We start from the raw sequence: 6,218 nt of genomic DNA on the forward strand, positions 1-6,218 counted from the left end.
TGGGCATTTTCTGGAAAGCGTCCATTCAGCAATTTACAACATCTATCATCAATCTATCTTAAAAGCATCACTGGTATGCGTTTTATGATATTTTTCTCTCGAGATGGGGTGGGTGAACTGCGGATGCAGCAGTCCCCTGAGGTTTCGTTTTCTTCAGGACGTGTTTTTTTGTTCATCTGCCATGTGCTGAGGCATAGTTCACTTCTCTCTAATATGATACTCAATTGCAGCTGATTTTCTAGCCTCTTTCAACACATTTTCTGTTAGTGTGGTCTGCTTTTTCTACATTTTCAATGTTTTAATATTCTCTAAAATTTAATGAGCATTTCTTTCAAAGTCTCCTGCACTCTTTTGATTAATTTGGACACTAAATATGATTACTGTTAGCCTATCTTCTCTCTAAACAATAATTTGTCTATATTTATTGCTACTTTTCTCTGAGCTATAGTCTGTCTACAATTTTGCTATTAATCACAATACTTATCATTTATTTGCGAATGAATGATTTTTTAACTAGTTTACAACTAAATTTTTAGCCCCTTTTAACACACTTCTATTAGTATAGTCTGCTCTTTCTGCATTTCCAATATTAGAATATTTTTAAAACTCTAATAGACGTTTCTTTTAGTGTTTTCTGCGCTCTTTTGGTTAGTCTTGATTACTAATATTATTATTTTCTTTGTAGCTCAGCTTTTCTGTAAATTTTAGTTTGATATTAATTCGTAAGTGATTGATCTTTAATTAGTTTGCAACTAGTTATCTTGCCACTACATCTATTATTTAAATAGCTTATTCTCTGCTGTCCCACATGCACATATACTAGTCAAGGTTGTTTATGATGTATTCCATATTGCTAGTGTTCCACAGGCATTCCTTAGGCTGATCAACCAATCCTTAGCATTAACCAACTATGAGTTGGCTGCAATTGTTGGCTTAAATTCGTTTCTTTTCATTGATGGCTTGTTTCTTTTGAATGATTGTTTAAACTAAAGCAAGTGCTCGCCTTGGCAAAACAACCTAAGCAACGCGTGGTCCCCATGTAGGGCGCAAGCGATGTATCTGATCCAAAGCATACCCGACCTTTTCCTTGGTCCTCCTACTTGTATGCTTTGTTTCGCAATGTTTATATGTATCAATGCAATAGGCTGGTGCATATTGAAACCCTATCCTCATGTATCTTAAGTTAATATTTGCTTTGGTTACGTCTGGGTTATCAGTCATACAGTCTTGCTATCCCTTATTCTCTTTCAGCTTCTAATCATCTAAATCTTCATTTCTTGATCTGATTGGGTTTTTCTGGGTTTTCCGATCCTTGCAATAAATGTTGGATCAATAAATCATCCCCACATTAGTTACTTTTCAATGTTCACAACATTCTAAAATTATACTACTAACTATTCTTTAATTGAATAAATTTGGCTCTAAGTTAATAAATTAACATACAAAATACTGTGTTTATTTTAATCGTTAATATTAAGTGGCGAAAAAGGTCTTATTGTACCGGGCCTGGCAGTGGCACTTCCAAGCTTCTTGATTTTGACAGACCTTCAATGGCTGGAATTGTTTTTTGCTGGGGCTTGGGCTGGTAGCTGAGACTTCTGTTGACATTGCATTTCATTTTACTTGGTTGTTTCTAAATTGTACTCCTTTCTGCTGAGCTTAAATGCTATTATGTTTTTTATTTAATGGTTTGATGCTTTGGTTTGATCGGCCGGCTTGTGGTTACACTATTTCTGTATCCTGTTAATGCTGTCTATTCAATACAATGCGTGCCTGTAGACAACTAACACTCTGCTTTCTATATCTAGGACAGCAATGCCTAATTACATTGGTAGTCATTAGTGATTTCTGACTTCTTCTTCGTTAAGTATGATTTGTAGGTAGTACATGTGTAAGTACCCTTATCTTGCAACAGGTCCATCTTCAAAGAGTCTTTTTATCTAGGACAGCGCAATGCCTAATTACATTGGTAGTCATTAGTTATTTCTGACTTCTTCGTTAAGTATGATTTGTAGGTAGTACATGTGTAAGTACCCTTATCTTGCAACAGGTCCATCTTCAAAGAGTCTTTTGACTTTCTGTTCTAACTTACATTAGGTAACTGGCTTCTGGGAGCTCTGCCTTGTTAGCCTTGGCAAATGGGCCCATCATCAGTGTGTCTATTGACTTTCTGTCTAAGCCTACTTTAGGTAATTGGCTTGATTGGTTTTCTGGGAGCTCTGTCTTGTTAGCATGCGCAGCATAGGCAAATAGGTTTATCATCAGAGAGTCTATTGACCTTTCACCCAGGAGGTCTGTCTTAAAAATACTTTGCAAAGGCTAATAGGCCCATCATCAAAGAGTCTACTGACTTATCGTTCAAGCTTACTTTAGGTAATTGGCTTGTTTGGCTACTAGGAGCTCTGTCTTGTTAGCATGTGCAGCCTAGGCAAATAGGTCCATCTTCAGAGAGTCTATTGACTTTTCATCCAGGAGCACTGTCTTATCAACATATGCAGCAAGGCGAATAGGCCCGTCATCAAAGAGTCTACTGACTTACCGTCCAAGCTTACTTTAGGTAATTGGCTTGTTTGGTTACTAGGAGCTCTGTCTCGTTAGCATGTGCTGCCTAGGCAAATAGGTCCATCATCAGAGGAGCACTGTCTTATCAACATCTGCAGCAAAGGCGAATAGGCCCGTGATCAAAGAGTCTACCGACTTATCGTCCAAACTTACTCTAGGTAATTGGCTTGTTTGGTTACTAGGAGCTCTGTCTCGTTAGCATGTGCTGCCTAAGCAAATAGGTCTATCATCATAGAGTTTATAGATTTATAAACTAACCGAAGTACAGGAACTAATTTTATTACTGGGAGCCCTGTCTTATTCGTCTTATTCTCATGTGCAGTCTAGGTAAATTAGTTTATCGCCAAAGGGTCTTTTGACTTACCGTCCAAACCTACGCTAGGTAACTGATACGAATTGAAAAAGTAATGGCACGCATACCTAAGATACCATGCAATAATGCTACTAAAGCTTGGGCAACATGGCCCTTCTACAATGAGTTAACTAACTGCCACCTACGATAGACAAATAAATTTATTTGAACTGATCAAATGGAAGGCAATGCCTTACATATCCTAAGACAATGTAATCTCCTGACGCCTTAAGCATTGCGTGGACCCCACCGTGGGCGCAAACGATGATTCTGATTCAAACATACCGCTCTTATGGTACGCCATTTGGTATGTTATTGTTTCGTTCGATTATATGTGATATTGCAACAGGCTATCACATATTGTTTAAAAAAAAAAAAAAAAAAGTCACCGGTTACCATATAGAGGTCGCTAGCCAAGGATTGACATTTGTAAAATTATAAACCTGAAGAGTTTCTAATTTAAAATTTTTGAATCGACAACTAAGTAGCAACACAATATGCCAAGCAAACTTTTCTGTCATTCTTGTGCCTAAGAATTCTCAACTGGATTCAGGCAATATAAAATAACAAAATCCCTTTTTCTTAAAAAAAAAATTCTTAAAAAAAAATACTTTTATACATATTTAAGTTAAGTAACGGGTATCCTATGGTCGGGATCTCGACTATAACCTTTCTATTTTTACTGTTACAATATTTATACACGTTACTTAAAAAATAAGCAAAAGGGTATATTTTGTTCGTTGGAATGTATGTAACAGGGAGAAGGAGGCATCTCCGACCCTATAAAGTATATATATTCTTGATCAGCATCAACAGCCGAGTCAATATAGCCATGTGTGTCTGTCCGTCTGTTCGTCCGTCCGTCCGTATGAATAAAAGGAACTCAGAGACTATAAGAGATGGAGATACCAAACTTTCACTCACAGACTTCTATATACCCCACGCAGATCAAGATTGTTTCAAATTGAAGACACGCCCTCCATCCCACCAAATAGCGAAAGGCCGTTCGCTAGATTCGAAAGATCGGACAAGTAGAACAGTAGTATTAACGTGCCAAAGTTCTTGAAGTAAAAGTGTTGTGGGTTATTTTTTGTATATTGTGGCCTGTTACTCAGTAGAGGGGTCGGTAGCAAAGAGATTTAAAAGTTGTCCCAAAATCTTTTGTATTAGGTTTCAACTAAGTCACAACAGCAACACAATATGGCATTCAAACCTTTTTTATCATTCTTGCCTTAAAATTCTCAACTATTTCTAGTCACGCAATGATGACTTTAAGTTTAAATTGTTTGTCAACTAGAAAAACGGTACTGAGGATGAAAATTAACATCTCTTGAAATCATGCTCTTTGCATTTATGCAAGTAGTGTGTTACTTCCTTACTTCATATCGACAGTACATTTTTTCTAATAAAAAATTTGTTTACAATACTTTATATATATTTATATTAAGTAACGGGTATCCTACTGTTGGGATCTCGACTGTAGCCTTTCCGACTTGTTTTTAGTTCAGCTTTTCTCTAAGTTATAGTTTGTCTATATTTATTGCTATTAACCACAATACTTATCTTATTTGCGAATGAACGATTTTTAGCTAGCTTACAACTAAATTTCCAGCCACTTTTAACACACTCCTATTAGTATAGTCTGCTCTTTCTGCATTTCCAATATTAGAATATTTTTAAACTCTAATAGACCTTTCTTTTAGTGTCTTCTGCGCTCTTTTGGTTAGTCTGATTAGCTAATATTAATATTTTTTAGTTCAGCTTTTCTCTAAGTTATAGTTTGTCTTCAATTACTGCTATTAATCACAATACTTATCTTTTATATGCGAATGAATGATTTTTAGCTAGCTTACAACTAAATTTCTAGCCACTATTAACACATTTCTACCTGTATAGTCTGCTCTTTCTGCATTTTAGAATACTCCTAACACTAATAGATACTACTTTAGGGTTTTCTGCGCTTTCTGGTTAGTCTTGATTCCTAATATTATTATTTTCTTTGTAGTTCAGCTTTTCTGTAAGTTATAGTTTGATATTAATTCGTAAGTGATTGATCTTTAATTGGTTTGCAGCTAGTTATCTTGCCAATACATCTATTAATTAAATAGCTTATTCTCTGCTGACCCTCATGCACATATACTAGTCAAGGTTGTTTATGATGTATTCCATTTTGCTAGTGTACCACAGGCATTCCTTAGGCTGATCAACCAATCCTTAGCGTTGACCAACTATGAGTTGGCTGCAATTGTTGGCTTAATTCGTGCTTGCTCTGTCATTGATGGCTTGTTTCTTTTGAATGATTGTTTAAACTAAAGCAAGTGCTCGCCTTGGCAAAACAACCTAAGCAACGCGTGGTCCCATGTAGGGCAAGCGATGTATCTGATCAAAGCATACCCGACCTTTTCCTTGGTCCTCCTACTTGTATGCTTTGTTTCTGTGTTTATATGTATCAATGCAATAGGCTGGTGCATATTGAGAACCCTATCCTCATGTATCTTAAGTTAATATTTGCTTTGGTTACGTCTGGGTTATCAGTCATACACAGTCTTGCTATCCCTTATTCTCTTTCAGCTTCTAATCATCTAAATCTTCATTTCTTGATCTGATTGGGTTTTTCTGGGTTTTCCTGATCCTTGCAATAAATGTTGGATCAATAGTTAATCCTCATCCCCACATTAGTTACTTTTCAATGTTCACAACATTCTAAAATTATACTACTAACTATTCTTTAATTGAATAAATTTGGCTCTAAGTTAATAAATTAACATACAAAATACTGTGTTTATTTTAATCGTTAATATTAAGTGGCGAAAAAGGTCTTATTGTGCCGGGCCTGGCAGTGGCACTTCCAAGCTTCTTGATTTTGACAGACCTTCAATGGCTGGAATTGTTTTGTGCTGGGGCTTGGGCTGGAGCTGAGCTGAGACTTCTGTTGACATTGCATTTCATTTTACTTGATCGCTTTTAAATTGTACTTCTTTCTGCTTGAGCTTAAATACTATTTAATGATTTGATGCTTTGGTTTGATCGGCCTGCTTGTGGTTACACTATTGCTGTATCCTGTTAATGCAGTCTATTCAATACTTTGTAGCAATGCGTGCCTGTAGATTACTAACACCCTGCTTTCTTTATCTAGGACAGCGCAATGCCTAATTACATTGGTAGTCATTAGTGATTTCTGACTTCTTCTTCGTTAAGTATGATTTGTAGGGTAGTACATGTGTAAGTACCCTTATCTTGCAACAGGTCCATCTTCAAAGAGTCTTTTGACTTTCTGTTCTAACTACATTAGGTAACTGGCTTC

Source organism: Drosophila innubila (genome assembly GCF_004354385.1).
Source record: "Drosophila innubila isolate TH190305 chromosome 2L unlocalized genomic scaffold, UK_Dinn_1.0 4_B_2L, whole genome shotgun sequence".
In the NCBI taxonomy this organism is placed as follows: domain Eukaryota; kingdom Metazoa; phylum Arthropoda; class Insecta; order Diptera; family Drosophilidae; genus Drosophila; species Drosophila innubila.